At 40.1% G+C, this 20,420-nt stretch overlaps 1 protein-coding gene across 15 annotated transcripts in view; it reads left to right on the top strand.

The window, feature by feature from the left end:
* Positions 1-20,420, top strand: part of zbtb20 (zinc finger and BTB domain containing 20) — a 332,916-nt gene that overhangs the window by 263,600 nt on the left and 48,896 nt on the right. For 4 of the 15 annotated variants that reach the window (XM_078559806.1, XM_078559801.1, XM_078559795.1 and 1 more), the window contains one exon: positions 17,968-18,063. The exons of the other annotated variants lie outside the window; for them this stretch is intronic. The gene's annotated coding sequence lies outside the window, so the exon portion shown is untranslated. The remainder of the gene's footprint in view (positions 1-17,967; positions 18,064-20,420) is intronic. 15 annotated transcript variants of the gene reach the window in all.

Below are 20,420 nucleotides of genomic sequence, written 5' to 3'. Positions count from 1 at the left end.
GCACAGCTTATAGTCTCTTTTTAAGATTTTAAGACTCCATAATCCATTTTCTACTACAATAAACTTGCTAATCAAATCAGTATTTGAATGGAGTCCAAAAAGGCATAATTATTGAGATTTTTCAGTTCTGGCCAGCAAAACAAAATGTTACAACATTAGATGCCATGGAAGCATTAAAGGGGAATCTTTTCTTAGTTCATTCAAATGTACAACCCTTCTGATATGTGTGGTGAAAAATATACTCCACTGTGTATGCATCCATGGTTACTGAGGGAAGTAAGAATATAAATTGCAGAGGTGCTGGCCACAATCTTTGGCTCTAGGCCTTAACACACAGCCTCAGTCCAAACATGGACAAAAGAGCTGAATTCAAGAGGTGAGGGTGAATGTCCTCATCACCATTTGACCGAGCGTGGCATCAAGGAGCATTAGCAAAATTAAAGTCAGTGGGATTTAGGGGAAAAATTGTCCTATCTTTGGAATCATAGTTGGCACAAAGGAAGATGGTTTGGTTGTTGGGGGCCAATCAGCTCTGCCCCAGGACTTCACTGCAGGACTTCCTCAGGTTCACGTCCTATGCCAAACCATCATCAGCTGCTTCATCAATGACCTTCCCTTCATTATAAATTCAGAAGTGGGGATGTTTGTTGATGATTGCACAGTGTTCAGTAACATTCGCAACTCCTCAGATAATGAAGCAGTTGGTGTCCACATGCAGCAAGAACTAGACAACATTAAGACTTGGGCTGATAAGTAGCAAGTAACATGCTACACAAGTGCCAGGTAATGACCATCCACAACAAGAGAGAACCTAATCATTACCCTGTGATGTTAAAAAGCATTCCTATCATTGAATTTCCCCACCATCAACGTGACGGGGGTCACCATTGATTGGACCTTAATTGGAACAGCCATATAAATACTGTGATTATAAAGAGCAAATCAGAGGCTGAGAATTCAGCGGCAATTAACTCAGCACCTGATTCTTCAAAGCCTGTCCACATTTATAAGGCATAAGTCAGGAGTGTGGTGGAATACTCTCTAGTTACCTCGATGAGTACAGCTCGAACAACACTCGAGTAACTTATCATCTAGGACAAAGCAGTCCACTTGATCGGCACCACATCCACCACCTTAAATATTTACTGCCTACACTACTGGCGCACAATGGTACTTCTACAGCCGCAATTCACCAAGCTTCATTCAGCAGCACCTTCCAAACTTGGAGCTTTTGCCGCCTAGGAGAATGGGGGGGAAAACCACGGGATTGCATGGGAAAACCACAAGCTACAGGCTTTCTTCCAAGTCACAAACCATCCTGACCAGGAAATATATCCCCTTTTTTCACTATTGCTGGGTCAAAATCCTGGAAATTGCTCCCCAACAGCACTGTGGGTGTACCTACACCATATGGACTGCAGCAGTTCAAGAAGGCAGCTCACCACCACCTCCTCAAGGGCAATTGTGGATGAACAACAAATGCTGACCTTGCCAACCAGGTTGACCCCATGAACGAATTTTAAAACAAGAAATCCTCCTTAGACACAAGGTTGGTGCCAGATGACTCGAGGGTTGCAAATGTTCCATTATTGTTCAATCAAGGGGAGAAGGAAAATCCTGGCTATTACAGGCCAGTCCGTTTAATGTCAGAGGTGGGAAAGCTTTTGGAAACAATAATTCACAGCCACTTAGACAAACATGGACTAATAAAGAGCCAGTGTGGATTTGTTGAGTAAAAATCATATTTAACTAACCCTGATTGGGTTTTTTTAGTGATGTAACAGGATGGGTCAGCACAGTGCAATCGATGTAGTTTATACAGACTGCCAAAAAGCATTTGATAAAGCACCACATGATCTTGGAGTATGCAAGTTGGTTGTGGGATCTATATATGGCGAGAGATATAAATAAGATTCAAGCAATCCAAAAATTCTGATAATTCTGCACAAATGAGCATGGGAAGTACACCAGTGTCACATCCTTGGTCAAATATTTAGAATAGGAATCACTACAGCAGTTCTTCCCAAACATTTTTCGGGTGTGACCCCATTTTTATGCCTCAGACTTCTTGTGACCCACAGAGAGGAAAATTTGGGTTGTACGAGAGTTGTTGAGCAGGGATAGGCAAGCTTTAGTTGTTGGGTGGGGGGAGAACAAAAGTTGAGCGTGCGGGAAGTTGATGAAAAGGCAGGGTTTCTTCAAAAAAAACGAACACCTACCTCTTCACGGGATTTTTTTTTGCAGCTATCAGGCCTCAGAAAGCAATTAGACCATGCCCACCAACAAAAAAATGTGAGCATTTAAAGGTGCCTCGCAGGTGTCAGAAATCAGTCCAAGCTCCATGGCAGCCATTGCTGCCTCAAAGCTTGCGATCCCAAAATCTCATCTTGTGATCCCACTGGGCAGCATGACGCACAGCTTGGGAAGACCTGCACTACAGCAAAAGATGGAGAAAAATAGACACGCCATGTTCTATAAAGTATGGAATGGACTGGTAGGAATTGACAGAAACAAGTACCTGGTGCCCTCTGGCAATGACAAAACACGGGTAGCCATCCGCACAAACTACAAGATCATTTGTTTCCGAGACAGTGTATCAACAATCTTTCTTCCCAAGGACAATCCCACAATGGAACAAGTTGCTAAAGGAAATAGTCAAAACCCCATCACTTGAAATCTTCAAGACCCATCTTTAGATTATTTCCATTTGAAAGTTTTCATTATCAAGTCTACCATTTCAGCAGGTCATGCCTGGTTTAGCTAGCGCTACCATATAAATGTTGGTGGAATAAGAGTATTAGTCTATGGTGTCGACACAGCTGAAGCAGAAGGCATGTTAGGAAAATTGAAGCCTATGTGATAAAAGGGGAACTATCAAAGTGGATACGAAATTGGTTTAGGAATAAAAAAAAGGGAGATTAGTGGTGAATGGTTGTTTTTCAAACTGGAGACAGGTATGTAGTTGGGGTCCTTGGGTCCTATGCTGGAACTATTGCCAATTTGGATATATATTAATGACTTGGATATAGGGACACGGCGCAACTTCAAAATTTGCAGATGACAAGAAATGTAGAAGCGTACTAAACAGTGAGGAAGATAGTAATACACTTCAAGAGGTTATGGGCAAGCTTGTTGTTTGAGCAGACATATGGCCCATTAAATTCAATACAAAAGAAGTGTGAAATGATGCAGTGAGGAAGGAAGAATGAGGAAGACAATGCAAGCTGAATGGTACAGTTTTAAAGGGGGTACAAAAGAGAGAGATCTGACAGTGTTTGTGCACAAACATTTGAAGGTGGTAGGACAAGTCAACAAAGCAACTAATAAAGCATATGGGATCCTGGACTTTATAAATAGAGACAAAGGGCGGAATCGTCCAGTCCCGTTGGCAGCAGGCGTCATGGTGGTCGTGAGTGGACAATATGGCAAGAAGGCCAAAAATTGATTTTACGCCACCATGAAACCAGTTTGTGATTGTCGTCTCCACTTGTCAATTGCAGGCCGCATTTCCCACTTTAGCATCTCATTATAAATCCTGTTTGCCGGAATCATCCTCCCTGCACCGAATCATCCAGGCACATCGGTGTGATTACATGCCAACTTGTTTCACAACTGTACATAAGCGACGTACAGCTGGTGAGCTGCACTTCACTCAAGACTTCGATGTTTGTTTGCCTACCTTGCTTCAGACAGCACTCATGGTCATCAGTGCCAGGCTTCGCAGGCAGCACCACATCACTTTTAGGGGACTCATGGGCAGGTATTTACCTACCAGACCAGCTGTAAGGCAAGGATGGCTTTTCAATGGATGCAGGGCTAGGGCTTGCTTGGAGAAGGGAGAGAAGTGGCCTCAGGCAAGGGAAGAGGCTGCAGGGCAAGGGCTGTACTGGGGTATCCCAGGGTGTGTGTAGGGCGGGCACATGTTGATCTGTGCAAGTGGCCTCAAGGTGGTAAAGGCTGATGAGGTCAGATGGAGATATGAGGGTGTGTGAGAGAGTGAGTGGTGATGTCTCTTGAGCTGGCAGTGAGTGAGATGCCAGTGAATATGTGATGGCCTTGTGAGTGTGAGAGTTTAGAGTGATGAGATGGTTGCCTTACCCTGGCAGCACAGATGAGATCATTCAACCATTTCTGCACTCGATGGCCAACCTCTCCTGTAAAGCATTGGCACTGACTGGCACTGACCACCACTACCACCACCTCCCAAGCTGGAGTAGTGAGGTTGCTGGGCCTCCTGTGGCCAGAGTGGGGGTGGAGGACACCACAGCAGGCCTCCAAATGGCATTCCAGTGATGAGCCACTGAACTCTTCTTGGCTTTCAGGGACATGTCTTCACTGGAGCAGTCCAGGGCTGCAAGCATTGAGAACTGTGTACACAGCTGCATTTTAGATATGGCACCGGGACTGAGGTAACAGTGTGGCGGGCGATTCAGAGGTGATGGTGTGTTTCCTGTGGCTGCACAATTAATGCGGCAGGAAGCAGACGACACTTCCACACTTCGTGCAAATTTGGGCCAATTTCACCCATAGAGTACAAAAGCCTGGAGGTTATGATAAACCGATAAAAATCACATGTTCAACCCCAACTGGAGCATTGTGTCTAATTCTGGACAGGATGTGAAGGCTTTGGAGATGGTTCAAGTTCTCCCACAACTTGCAAAACACATTCCTGCCTGTGTTTACTACATTATCCCAAGGAAGAAAACGTTTAGTGACAGAAATCATTAACACTTGAGCGGGAGGAATATTGTTTTCATTTCAAGGGAGTATATCGATAATTAATTTTAATTATTTGTCTTTGAGATTAGCTCCCACAATAATATATCATGAGAAGAAATGCTAACTATATGGATGCACTCTATGAGATTGCAGGCTAGAGATAGTTCTATTACACTACAGGGCTGATTTAGTGCTCCCATAAAGCATGCCTCCATACCAAGATTGGAGTCTCACAAGATGATCCCTGACACTTCATAACCTCAGCCTACTGGAATAGGTGAGCCTTTATTATTTCCCCAGAAGTTTTGGGCAAGGACACTCTCTTTTCACAGTTCTTAAATTTATAAAAGATAGATATATAAATGAGTATGTTATTTAGTAGAGTAATATAGTGGTTGAGCAAGTTATGCTCACTGATATCCTTATTCAGCATCTGTTACTTTCACAGATACTGTTTAAGTAAAAGTGTATTAAATGTTTCCAAATTTTAAAAAAAAATGCAATTTAATTAGTGTGGATGATGAATAATCCTAGAGCCCATAGAACCATAATAAGCTGTGGTAATTCACACCTGAAGGCACCATAGTGCAAATGTCAGACAGAAAAAGAGGTTCATATTTGTTTATAATGTCTTCCCTTCATTGACAGTAAAGCTTGTGAAATGAGTTGGACAAACTTAATCTAGTTTCTAAGTAGGAGTTAAGTTGTACAAAACTTATTTATAATTTGGCACAACAAACTGACAGTCTCACACTGAAAGATAAAAATGACAGATGTTAGAAGAGAAGAAATGTCCTACCGTTGTAGTTGGTGTTCGTTTGAGCTTGGGTTAAGGCATGGTGTTGGGACAAAGTAGAGATAACTTTACTCAAACTTTACCTCAAAACTATGCTATACTTAAGCTGGGAATGTGTGATCATGATGCCAGGTGAGAAAATTGGGGCAGGAGAGAGGAGAGGAATAAGCATTCCATTGCCTGGTCCAAAAATCATTTACTCTGGCCAATAAAACTCTGGAAAAAAATAGAAAAAATAACTTCTGTAATCTTAATAAAATCATTGTCGAGGGTAGTGTTGTGGGGGAAGGAAGATCTGTAGATCATGCAATGCACTGACTATACTGTCTGAGTCCTGAAGTAATTACTGGTCAAACTTGACTTGTATTAGTTCAGATGTTCTATATTCTTTTGACTAAATGTTGTCTTTTAAATTTTAAGATAGATTTTATTTCTGTTTAAATGCATTCACTCAGAGATTGCTTTGGTTTTGGGAAAGCTTAGTTAGTTCTTTTTAAATTGGCTTTGTAAAAGTTGATTGAGGCATTATAGATCCAGTTTCAAAAATTGTTACTTTGTCAACGATCCCTTCTTAATGTTTGCTATATATGTAATGTTCTTTGAGAACTGTTGTCTTGATTCTTATAAGACTTGTGTGAAGAGTGTTTTGATGTACCCTAAAGTGCAACCTCCCATATGCCCATTCTCTTAGGGGTGATTGAGTTGGAGAATTTGCTATTTGGGGAAATTAGCAGCAAATTCCTGTCATTCCACAGAGGATAGCAGTAGTATAACATCACTGCAATACTGGGTATACCTATATGTTTAGAGTATTTGTAATAATCGGATGTCCCAAGCAACACTCTTCATGCATATTTTGTCAAATTCAATTAAACTTGAATTTAGGATACTTAATGTTGATTAGAAACAGGCTTCTGTACATTGTGAATTGTAACCTGCCATCTAACCATGAAGTTTGAAGAATCGCACCACCCCATTACTGTGATGAAATACACTTTGACAGTTTTTGTGATTTTAGCTTCCTACATATCTACAGGATTATACTTCGGTTCTGAGATTTTTGAGCTTTGATTCCTGCAAAATTAAGGTCAACTATTATATGAAGTATATGAAAAATGACAAATTTTTAAGCTAAATATCATGGGTCAACTATCACATGAGCTCGACTTTTACGTGGGGATATATGATAGATCTTGTAGTTTTACAACGCATCAAATGGGAAAAATACACATTTGATTTTAACATCTGTTAACTGCCATTAATCTTTTTTTAAAATCCAAAGATGAGTATATTTTGCTTTATTCACTATCAAATTTAATGACTTATAGTTTTAAAAGCGTAGAATTGAAGAATTTGTGTTGTCAATGAAAGCAATTCATAGGAACCACGGTGGCAAAAGATGTCAGTCATTTAATTTACGGTGGGTCCTAACAGTTGCATTATATATTTAGAGTGTTGTGAATATAAATGGCATGTAATTCAATATGTCGGGAGCAGTTTTAATCTGGAATTATTTCTTGCCATCCACTTTTTATTGGCTCCAAGTATGCATTCTGCACGGGACCCAATTGTGACAGCTGCTAGCCAGAAAATTGCATTCTAAGTACAGGCATTTTTCAAATTGTTGTTATTGGTAGCTGGCTGGAGGGTTACACTTTGTGTTTAAAACTGCCTCATTTTCACCAATTGCAGCTTGCTTGTATTTAAAAATAGCTTCCTCCAATCTAAGGTGACAACGCAACAAAATTACATATGCACTAAACACCTAATAGCTTGTCCCAGCTGCATTTTTGCAACTTGGATGATAATGAAAAACAATTGTTTTGCCCTATCCCCCATTTTTTAACCCTTAATGAAATTTCAATTGTCACTTTTTAAGCTCAATTGTATGCAAATGATTCCTCTAAACATATGCACGGGCTTTTATCGTCTTCTCCATCCGAGCTTCAGACTTAAATTATGCTGTACTCCAAATGTTGGTGGGGCTTATTCATTGTCCTTGGTGCATTTGAAAATCCCTTAAAATATGCAGAGAGTTTAAATGGTTTTAATCTGTGCCGAGGAGGAAGGATAATATCCTCATCATTTTGAACAATGTACGGTGTGGCTTGGGGCCAGGTGAGTGAGGAAAAAATGGAAACAAACTGTTTTTAGCAAGTACACTTTAAATTGCTTTTAAAACTACCTTACTTGCATGTAAGTTTGTTTTTTGCACCTCAAGTCACACTTTAAGCCTGATTGAGTATATCTGAGTCATGGATGTACTTTGGCCTTCCAGATCCTTTTAAAATAAGTCAGTAATTAGAACTTCATACTAAACCTTATTACTTTGACTATCACTAGTTTTAAAATTTGTACCAATTTTGTTTTGCTTCTGCTAAAATTTATCGGGGATTTCCTAGTATACACAGGCTCATTGGAAAGAATGAAGTGTTCTCATTTAGTCCAGAAATTAATTAGGTCCATCTGATTAATGAATTTGGGCTGCAAAATTGGGTTGTGCTTAATAGATAACTGACCTTGATTTTCTTAATGATGCTGCCTTCTTGGCACCACTGATCATAGAAAACTACAGCAAGAGGCCTGTAGTGCCTGTTCTGGGTTTTTGAAAGAGCAGTCATGCTTATTCCCACATCCCTGTTTTTTGTCCATAATCCTGTAAGTTTTTTGTCCTCCCTTACCTATCCAAACTAGCTTTTAAGCTTATTTATGGAATTAGCTTCTAACACCCTTTCAAGTATAAAGTTCCAGATCCCAAAAACTCTCTGAGTGGAAAGATATCTCCTCATCGCCCCTTTAGATCTTTTGCCAGTAATTTGGGATTGATGACCTCAACTTTTTGACCCCCTGGCCAGAGGGAGTTATTTTTCTGTACTTACTCTAGTGAAACCTCTGATCATCTTGAGAACCTCCATTAGGTCACCTCTTAACCTCTTTTCCAAAGAGATTGGATCTAACTTTTCCAACATTACCTATTAGCCGAAGTCCCTCATCCCTGGTAACATTGTGGAGAACTCCTCTGAATTCTTTCTAAAGCCTTTATTTTTTTTCCTGAAGTGTGAGGCCCGGAATTGCCCAAAGTATTCCAGTTGAGGTCTAACCAGTGATTTATAAAATTCTAGCATGATCTCTTTGCTTTTATATTTTATACCTCCCTTTATATGAGGTAAATGAATAGGTCAATAGAGGTGCATGACAGACTTTTAAAGGGATAGTTCAGATTACACAGAATAGTTACACTTCAATGAGAAAGAAAACTTCCAAGAGGAGGACCCACCATCCGTGGTAAACTAAAAATGTTAAAGACAGTATCAAACTTAAAGAAAAAGCGTATAATTGCACAAAGGTGGGTGGCAGATCAGAAAATTGGGCAGAATATAAAGAAACAAAGAATAACAAAAAGATTAATAAGGAGGGAAAAATTAGAGTATGAGAGAAAGCTAGCTAAAAATATAAAGACAGTAAGAGTTTCTTTAAATATTTAAATAAGAAGAGTTTTTTTTAAAGTGAGCGTTGGTCATGTAGAAAGTGAGTCTAAGGAATTAATAATGAAAAATAAGGAGATGGCAGACGAATTGAACAGATATTTTGCATCGGTCTTCACTATAGAGGATACAAGTAACATCCCAGAAATAGCTGTAAATCAGGAAATGGAAGGGAGGGGGGAACCCAGGAAAGTTACAATCATCAGGGAAGTGGTATTGAGCAAATTGTTGGAGTTGCAGGCTGACGAATCCCCAGGTCCTGATGGACTTCATCCTAGCATCTTGAAAGAAGTGACTAGTGAGATAGATGATGCGTTGGTTTTAATTTTCCACAACTCCCTCGATTCGGGGAAGGTTCCATTAGATTGGAAAATAGCAAATGTAACTCTTTTATTCAAAAAGGGAGGGAGACAGAAAGCAGGAAACTACATGCCAGTTAGCTTAACATCTGTCATAGGGAAAATGTTAGAAGCTGTTATTAAAGATGTTATAGCAGGGCACTTAGAAAAATCCAAGGCAATCAAACAGAGTCAACATGGTTTTGTGAAAGGGAAATCATGTTTAACCAATTTATTGGAGTTCTATGAAGGAGTCACATGTGCTGTGGATAAAGGGGAACCAGTGGATGTACTGTATTTAGATTTCCAGAAGCCATTTGATAGGGTATCACATCAAAGGTTTTTGCAGAAAATAAAAGCTTGTGGTACAGGGGGTAACATATTGGCTAGCTAACAGGAAACACAGAGTAGGAATAAATGGGTCATTTTCTGGTTGGAGGAATGTAACAAGTGGTGTGCAGGGATCAGTGCCGGGGCCTCAATTTTTTACAATTTATATAAATGACTTGGATGAAGCGACTGAAGGTATGGTTGCTAAATTTGTTGACAACACAAAGATAGGTAGGAAATTAAGCTGTGAAGAGGGCGTAAGGAGGCTACAAAGCGACATAGATAAAGTGAGTGGGCAAAAACCTGGCAAATGGAATATAATGTGGGAAGAAGTGAAATTGTCCATTTTGGCAGGAAGAATAAAAAAGATGCATATTATGTAAATGGTGAGAGATTGCAAAGCTCTGAGATGCAGAGGGATCTGGGCGTCCTTGGGCTTGAATCACAAAAAGCTAATTTGCAGTTGCAGCAAGTAATTAGGAAAGCTAAGAGAATGTTATAATTTATAATAAGGGGAATTGATTACAAAAGTAGACGGTTATGCTGCAGAGACCACATCTGGAGTGCTGTGTACAGTGTTGATCTTCTTATTTAAAGAAAGATGTAAATGCATTAGAAGCAGTTCAGAGAAGGTTTACTAGACTAATACCAGGAATGGGCAGGTTGTTTACGAGGAAAGGTTGGACAGGTTAGACTAAACCACTGGAGTTTAGATGAGTAAAAGGTGACTTAATTGAAACCTTTATGATCCTGAGGGATCTTGACAGGGTGAATGTGGAGAGGATGTTTCCTCTTGTGGGAGAATTTAGAACAAGGGGTTATGGTTTAAAAATAAGGGGTCGCTCATTTCAGGGTGAGATGAGGAGAAATTTTTTCCCTGCAGCTTGAGTGTCATTGGAACTCTCTTCTTCAAAAGGCACTGGAAGCAGAGTCTTTGAATACTTTTAAGACAGAGCTAGATAGATTCCTGATTAACAAGAGGGGTGAAAGGTTATCGGGGTAGGTAGGAATTTGGAGTGGAGGTTACAGTCAGATCAGTCATGCCCTTATTGAATGGCAGAGCAGGCTCGAGGGGCCAAGTGGCCTACTCCTGCTCCTAATTCGTATGTTTATATGCTCGTATAGACACAAGTAGTCCATATGCGTTTCTAACCACCTTATTAACATGTTCTGCCACCTTTGAGGATTTGTATATATAGTAACCAATTAAGGCCCGCCCAGCATGACGTCTACACGGAAGCGCTATGCGCTCCCCGTGCGGGCGGGGGAATCCCAAAATCGAGAGTGTGCTCTTTCGTGCATGCGCACAAAAGAGCACACTCATCTCCCTGAGGCTAAGCACTGCCTCAGGGAGATTGGCTCTAAATGTGAAAAAGACAAAAATAGAAACATAAAATTTCCCATACATGACCCCTCATGTGAGAATGTCACAAGAATTGGGACATGTCCATAATTTTCACAAAACCTTTATTTAAATTTTTTAAAGCCTACATGAAACCTCATGCCACCCGTGGATGAGGTTTCATGTTTTTTCTAGTTCCTGCCAAGGCTCCTGGCCTGCCCTCCAACCTTAAGGTTGGACGGGCAGGTCCTTTAATTACTTAATTGACCCTGTCAATGGCCTCAATTGGCCTTTGACAGGTTGGTGGGCACGCAGCTGATTTTGCTGCGCTCCCGCCTTCCTGAAAATTTAAATGGGGCGTGGTGATGTCGGGAGCTCCCCCCGACATCACCACTTTGTCATTTTACGCGTTGGCGTACGGGTCCCGCCCCCGCCTGCCGACTCGTAAAATTCTGCCTCATGTTTTTAATGTATACTGTCTTTCCCTATTAATCCTCTCAAGTACAGCCCATCACACTGCTTTGAACTCTATCTGCCATGCTTCTGGCCATTTTACCATCCTGCCTATGACATTTTGAAGCCCATAACTACCCCCATCACTATCTATTCCAAGTTGCATGTCATCAGCAAATTTTATAATGCTGCTCATTGCCCACTAGCCTAGGTCATTGTAAAAATTGAAAAATGCTTGGGGAACACCACTGCAAAACAACTACCAGCCTAAAAAGACATCCATCCACCACCATCCTTTGCTTCTGATGAAACACGGTGAAGTGTAAACATAGACAATGTACAGTTGATAGAATTGTGAAGCTATGGATTTAAACCAAGTGGTAAAAGTGTTGTGTGTTGTGACAAGAAGCTGTTGTGGTCAAGGATCTAGATAGGATATACAAATACAAAGCCTTTAGAGTTAAACCCAATTGTCGCTGATAATTACCTCCATTTGCAAAACATAATTCAAAATTAAGGTTCAACCTCTAGGTCAGCATACTGTAGATTTCGTATGACAAATGCAATTACTTTTCCTGTTTGCTGCAGGAAGCACTTTATTGTCTTTCTCAATCAATGTACAGAACCTGTATAGAACCTATTGCCTGCGTTGCTTACAGACAATTGAACAAAGGAGCTATTAATTTATCCCTGTTTGTTTTAGCATAACACTTTTTAAAGGCAGTTGGAAATGTTGTTATTTCCATAAAAGTATTTTCTTTGTTCCGTGCAAAATTACATACCAACATAGGAATTTGGAGCAAGAGTAGGCCATTTGGCCCTTTGAGCCTCCTCCGTCAATCAATAAGATCATGGCTGATCTTACTGTGGCCTCAACTCCATATTCCGCCTACCTTCGGTAACCTTTGATTCCCTTGTTAGTCAAGAATCTCTCTACCTCTGCCTTAAAAATATTCAATGACCCTGCCTCCACCTCTCTCCAGGGAAGAGAGTTCCAAAGACTCAACCTTTGAGAGAAAAAAGTTTCTTCTCATCTCTGTCCTAAATGGGAGACCCCTTATTTTCAAACTGTGTCCCCAAGTTGTAATCTCTCCCCCAAGGGGGAACGTCCACCCTGTCAAGTCCCCTCAGAACCTTATATATTTTGATAAGATTGCTCTTCATTCTTCTAAACTCCAGTGGATATAGGCCCAGCCTGCCCAACCTTTCCTCATAAGATAAATGCATTTATATCCTTCCTTAAATATGGAGACCAAAACTGTACACAATCCCCCAGATGTGGTCTTACCAATACCCTAGACAACTGTAGCAAAACATCCATACTTTTATATTCCATTTCCCTTGCAATAAATGACAGCATTGCATATGCCTTCCTAATCACTTGCTGTGCCTATACACTAACCTTTTGTGGTTTGTGTACCAGGACACCAAGATCCCTCTGTACCTCAAGAGTTCTGCAATCTCTTTCCATTTAAATAATATACTGCTTTTCTATTCTTCCTGCCAAAGTGGACAAGTTCACATTTTCCCACAATATTTTCCAGCTGCCAAATGTTTTCCTACTCACTTAACCTATCAATGCCCCTTTGCACACTCCTTATGCCTTCTTCACAACTTATTTTCCTTCCTATCCTTTGGGAATCAAGTTCACCTTTTACAATTTTAAATTATTCTGTTTTAATTTGGACCTATAAAGGCACACATTGACACAAATCTTAACCAGATTTTTAATTTAAATTCAGGAATAAATGAAACCCAAAAATTGGAAAGGCTGGACATCATATCAAAGCTAAGGTTCAAACTCATAATTGCTATTGTAAAAAAGGGATCCATATTGGCCATAAAAGCAGAATGATAATTACTAGCCCAGGTTCCAAAAGTGCCTGAAAAATGTGTTTTAGAGACTCATTAACAATGACCAGTTTGACTTAAGACTGGGCAATATGAGGTCTATTTTTATTTGGATAGTTTGAGGTCATCTTGCCACTTTTTAATATTTATATGAAATGAACAAGCCAGTAGACTCAGCAGGAATGGATTTTACTAGTTGAAACTTTCTTTGTTAGTCCAACTGTTTTTTGGGAATATAGATCTCATATGGGCAGTTACATCGAACAATAACAATTGTTTTGTATCTGATTTTGTTTGTTGAATGATTACATCCTTTATGACCGAGATGGTAGCTACCCTGTTGGTAATAACAAAAAAGAAAAGAAGTGCTGAATGGATCTGCGTTTGAAACATTAACCTGTCTTCGTTTTTCAAATGCCAACAGACCTATTATGTACTTACAGTATTTTCTGTTTTTATTTCACATTACAACATTAGTTCTGTTAGCAGTATTTTTAAACCCTGTACTCTGTCCTGACTAGGAAATAGATGGCCCTTGTTTATATTGCAAACAGGAAGACCTTACACCCACCACCCCCCATCACAGCAGCAGTGGGGAAGAAATGTCTGATCTTGAATGCTGTTTTGTTACTCATAACTCAAAAATATTTTGCCAGTCTTTATAACCAAGCGTAATAAGTATTTTGGCATTGGTTTGTTTTTGAAAAACAAGCTCTCCTCATTTACCAACTTAGCTTGCTCTTAGGTTTTTCAACTCTGGAGGCATTACTGGACGTTTGATCACATGGTCTGACGTGCCATCTGGTCATGTTATCTAACAAAAGGTTGAGTTCCTTGCAGTTGAGTAGTTTTGCTCATGGTTGTGCATCAGCAGCTGCTGTGCAAAAGATTCCAAGACCGAGGGAGGTTACAGTGAGTAGGTAAAGAAAATAGACTCAGGTGGGGAGGAGGGCAAACCAAAGATGGGAGAGGGGCTTGCAGAGGGCAACCAAAGGTGAAAGGAAATTTGATTCTATCAGTAATTAATAATTCACTAAAATTGCACAGATAACTAACAGCAATACTGTTAGCACTCAGATTTTCCCTCAGAATCGATAGTAATATAATCACCCATTGATGATATGTACGGCACTGGTAGTAAGTAATAGGTGGTAACAACATTATAATCCACTGATATTCGCTGTTTAAAACTAAACTCAGCACCCTCCTGCTGTACTCAAGCTGCAGTCAAGCTCCCCACTTGATGTCACTCTTAATATGCCCGATCTCTCTCCCATCTCCTAGCATTCTGGTTTGGGCTCAGTTGACAATGAGCCTCAATTAGAGCCAATCTGTACCTGGATTTCAGCATGTCAAAACCATTGTTCTTGATCACTGATCCAGTAAAAATCCTCAATCCTTGTTTCCTTGATTCGGATTTTCCCACCGGAAACAGCCTTTCCCTATTTACCCAGAGTCTTCTGCAAGTTTCGCTTATGCCTTTATTGGCAGCTCCTTTCTCGACACCATTCTCTCTAATCACTTTGCTACCGCTGCTTTCAGCTCTTCAGAAAATGGTGGTCTCCACACCTATCCCATTTGCCAGTTTCTCCCTGACACCTATCCCCTGGTTTCCCATTCTTTTGCCAACTTCCAGCTACCTGACTCTCGACCGCCACCAATTTGACTCTGATCGTTCCCGCTGCACCAGCCAGTCCCGGCTCTATGTGGTGGGGTGAGAAGTTGATCTCTCCCAGATGGAGACGTCCCTGCAGCGGAGGCTGGTGACATCAAGGGGCAAGTGGTGGTGAGTGGCTGTTGTTGCAGTGGGAATTTCAAGTGCCAAAATTTCCCTGACTGCCAGAAACAATCTCTATGATATTTAGGTCCTATTCTGGGAGTCTTTAGTACAATCCGGGAGGGCTAACAACCCTGCTGCTTCTTGTATTTATGAAAATTGTTCTGTGAGGTGTCCTAGTTGTGGTGCAGTACCATTGCTTAGCTTAGATTATTCAGGCGTACTTTTATGCCCATCAATTTTGAATCCAGTGACTTTGCCTTTTTTTCTAGAATACTGTGTTCTGGGTCTAATTATATAGTGAATTTCAAATATCCTCCCTAAATTATGGGTGTCTGATTTTAAATGGTGGTAACATACCCAATAGTTTCGTTGCTGGATTTATTTTTTTAGTGCAAATATGGACAAGAATTGACTTATCTCATTAATGAGCACCTTAATAAAGCAGTTACAAGCCCTTCCAATTGCAACTCTCAGCAGATGACTTACACTGAAGACAGATTAATAGTTCAAAATTTGAACTACACATTGTTTTTGGTAAAACACAGTTAACCTTCTTCAGCAAACAACTTAGGTTGTGTTTCTGGTATAATATGACGAGCTGGGGAAATAGAGGAAAGGATCGATTTAGAGAAATCCACATTTTTGTAGGGATTTTGTATATTCTTCCTCTTCTCTGAACTTTATATTAGTTGCCTTTTTAGTTTTCACAAGTATTAAAATGGTGGCCTTCCTCCTGCCCTCTGGGTGAATTCATGGTGTGGTATGCTGTGGTACTAAGTCCTTAATTAATCTGAACTTTTCTCTCCACTCAGTGTTTTGGCTACTAGCAAGTAAGACTGTTACTGTCTTAAAGCCAAGTTCTGTAGGCATGTATGCTAGGAATTTTGGTTGTAACTTGAGGACATCATTTTAAATAATTTTCATCCAGATTCGCACTGTGAATGTATTTTCTTTAGTGGGATCAACTCCTTTCAGAGAAACGTTAGAGGATTTAACATGTAGTGGGGATTTAATTGGATCAGTAGTATTCTGCTGCTCCATTAGATTGGGGGAATATTCTGGTAGCTTGTGTACCAGGCCAAAATAATTACTTTTCTCTCGTAATGTCTTGGGGTCATTTAATTCTTCATTCTAACCTATAACAATCACGTGTGCTAGACATTTGAGGAATTGCTGCCTAAGTTGTGTTAGCTTCCTCTCTACTCAGCTGTTATTACCCTAACCAAACTTCTAGTATTAACACTTATTCACTACAAAAATGTAGTGCAGTTCCCTTCCCAATCCTAACTTTTAAATGCCATACCGAACTCCATTCCCTTGACACCAACTCCATTCTTCTCCTTGGGTACAGCATGAGGTTAAACCAGACTGTTCACAATATAGGTGTCACATTTGACCCCGAGGTGAGCTTCCGACCAGATAGAACCATAAAATGTACAGCACAGGAGGAGGTCATTTGGCCTGTGGTGTCTATGCCAGCAAGAACAACTCAACCAGTCCCAGTCCCCCATCTTTTCCTCCAAATCTTTGCTTTTCAGATAATTATCCAAATTTTCTTTCGAAAGCCATTATTGAATGTGCCTCTCTCAGACAGCACATTCCAGATCCTAACGGCTCACTGTGTAAAAAAAGTTTTTCCTCATGTTGCCTTTGTTCTTTTGCCATTCACCTTATATCGGAGTGCCCTGGCTCTAGACCCTTCTGCCAATGGGAATGGTTTCTCCCCATCTACTCTGTCTAAAAGTGCCTATTTTTCTTTCTGTAACCTTGCCCAACTTCACCACTATCTCAGAGTTGTTGCTGCAATTTTTATCCATGCCTTTTTTTGCTTAGACTTGACCAAACCAAACCACTCCTGGCTAGCCTCAAATATTCTAAGCTTGGTAAACTTGACGTCATCCAAAACTATGCTGCCTGCCTACCCATCATTCACTCACTCACCTACATTGGCTGCCACTTAAACAATTCCTCCATGTTAAAATCCTCATCCTTATTTTCAAATTCCTCTTGACCTTGGCCCTTCCCTTTCTGTGTAATCTTCTCCAGCCCTACAATCCTTCAGAATATCTGTGCTCCCTCAATTCTGGTCTCGTAAGCATCCCTGATTTTAATTGCTTCACAATTGGTGACCATGCCTTCAGCTGCTCAGGCCTTATGCTCTGGAATTCCCTCTCTAAACCTCTCCACCTCTCTTCCTCTTTTAATATGCTTGTTAATACAAGGTTGTGTAGTAGTAATTTCACTGAACAGATGCACAGGCTAATGCTCTGGGGACATGGATTCAAATCCCACCAGGGCAACTGGTGGAATTTAAATTCAATGAATAAATCTGGAATATAAAGCAGGCCGTAATGGTGACCAAGACAGCTGTCATCGACTGTTGTAAAAACTCATCTGGTTCACTAATGTCCTTTAGGGAAGGAAATCTGCCATCTCTGCTTGGTCTGGCCTACATGTGACTCCAGACCCACAGCAATGGAGTTGACTCAACTGTCCTCTGAAATGGCCTAGCAAGCCACTCAGTTCAAGGACAATTAGGGATGGATAACAAATGCTGGCCTTACCAGTGATGTTCACATCCCAGGAAAGAATAAAGAAAATCTATTTAATCATCTTTTGGTCATGCCCTGATATCTCTCTTTGTGGCTTGGTGTCAAATTTTGTTTGAGAACAACCCTGTGAAGTGCCTTGGCACATTTTACTACATTAGATACACATATGAATACAAGTTATTGTTATAATGTCATTTTCAATCCATTTTGGAACTTTCTGTTGGATGTTTACAACTGCACGCACATCTGCAGTATTGCCTCTCATCATCAGAATACCTGTTGATATTGATAACTGACCATCAGTTAATTCTATCTATCTAGAGCAGCGGTATTCATCATATGACCCTTGGGCCGCTTGTCTTTCCTGTGGCCCACTCAACGAGGGAAGCAGCGAGTGGGAGAGTCAGCAAGCGGGAGGTAAATAGATTTAGTAAGTTATTATTAAGAGTTAATAAGAGTATTTTTGAGCCAGTTAAGTTCAAGGCAGCCATTAGATTTTTAATTTACGGGTCAGGAATGTATCCCACCCTTAGTACATGGTTTCTTAAGGGAAAGTGATTTTCGTTTAGCTTCTTATCATTTAGCACACCATTTTTTTTAGGAATATATTATGTGTGCTAAACGAGGGATGGCTGTAAAGTAATTAAGAGAATGTGAATATAAGGAATTAACATACATATTATATAATGATTATCATTAGTTGCTGAAAATTTGAAAAAACGAACTGCTACAACCAACATCAGTCAGAAGACGAGAATGCCTTGCATAAGGAAAAGTAGAGAAACTATGCTCAATGCATATCGAACCTTGGTTAGATCACACTGTGTACAGTTACTAATGTGTTTTACATAGCAAGATACTATTTTGAAGAAATAAATCGCAGTGAATCTATAAGCATTTTTTATGAGTCCAATAAAAATTTTCCAATATCCCAATTGGTCATCACTGATCAAGAGGCACTGCAGCATCACCATTGGTGGGAATGTGTAATTAGAGCATGTCAAGTTTATGTGGGCAATTTTCATTTCCAATGTGGACATAAGAATTTACAATGAAAATATTAAATTAAAGTTAAAATGGGGACTGAATTATACCTCTGTATACTTGTTTGATTATCTCTCATCCTATAGCCTCACTTCAGCTGAAGGCCACATTACTATGCTTGTTCTTAACTATGTACTATGCCACAGGAAATCAATGTATGTTTTTATATAATTATATAATGGCCCATATTTTGCAGAAAGAATAACGGTGACATTATCAGCACAAAGTAGCAAATTGGGCTGTAACTTCCAGTGGCCGCACATGCACAGTTACATTTGGAAATACTACATGGGCTGCAGCGGTTCAAGAAGACAGCTCACCACCAGCTTCTCAAAGGCTATTAGGGATGGGCAACAAATGCTGGTCTAGCCAGTGACATCCACATCCCATGAAAGAATTAAAAAACAATCAGACAGTTGCTGTAGAATTTTCCAACTCCTCCAGAAGGTGCGCTTATACCACTACCTCACCCAGAGATTCAACATTGAAACACAGTATGAGGACATGGAGTGCAGTACTTATACGCTAGGTACCCATTAAAATCAACAGAAAAATTTGTCTTGTCAATGTAGGTAATTTATTTTAACAGTGTAAAAAGTATTGAATACTACCAAGCAACCTCTCCGGCACTGAAAGTTAACTTTTACAAATGTGGAGCCTCATCTATTTGGATGCTAATTATTTTAGGAGATTTTTTTTTAAACTAGGAAAACTGAACTTTTTCTTTCTGACTCCTATCTCTCTCAATCCCAACTTTTTCTCTCTGCTTTTGCTTTCAGTACGTGAATTAAATATTCTAATTGACACTTCATGGTTGTACACTATGCATGCCTCAGGTTTCTTCAACCTGATTGGTTCAGGAGACAGAGATGCGCTGTTGGTTGCCTGTTTTCGCAGGAATCAGGTTGCCTGCTGTTGGCGATACACTGTTTTTGATTCTGAGTCACTGCAAGTTCCAGCACAACAGCCCAGAAAGAGTCTATGAGCAAATGGGAGTGTAATGAATGGCTTAGCCTGTTCAATCGCTGCTGATCACACGATTTGTGTCAATATTGAAAGCTGGTACATGGGACAGGTGTTTCTTTGATAAAATCTTTACCTGAAGGTGAATGTGTATTGTATATTAAGTGCATTTAATTGTTTGCAGGTAGTGGGCATCAATTGGGGTTTCACTTAAGCCTATATCAATAGACACAGATTAAAGCTGTGGCTGCTCGGTCAAAAGCTACATTTCTGTAATGTGTAATTCTGTAAATAAATATGAAAGTGTGTCAAGTTGGCTCCAGTTCAATCCTTCAACAGCTGGCTTTCTGAAATAGGCCTTTTCCTGCCACAACATCCCATGCCACCCGTTGCTTTCTACCCAAATAAAGAGAGATATGGGGAGAGAAGCTGAAGAGAAAGAGAGAAGAAGCAGCGGAAGCAATGTCACTGGAAATCAACTAATATTGCATTAAATTCAATACTTGGGACTCGGGTTCCATTGAAAATGTATTATAAGTACCCGCAGTATTTATTGCTACTATAGGTGGTACTATGACAGGTATTTTCATTATTAAAGCATCACACTGTGTGTCATACAATAACTGTCACTAGTTAAGTATCCTGTGGTATCGCTCACACTGAGCCATAAGTTTTAAAAGCACTAGAAGGGAAGTCTAAAATAGTCTGTCAGGTTTTCGGATCTGTAACTGCTGGGAGAAGGATCCTGATTTTGAGGCATTGGAGAG

Source organism: Cetorhinus maximus, chromosome 16 (assembly GCF_964194155.1).
Source record: "Cetorhinus maximus chromosome 16, sCetMax3.hap1.1, whole genome shotgun sequence".
Lineage (NCBI taxonomy): Eukaryota > Metazoa > Chordata > Chondrichthyes > Lamniformes > Cetorhinidae > Cetorhinus > Cetorhinus maximus.
This window is presented reverse-complemented; position numbering and strand designations above follow the sequence as displayed.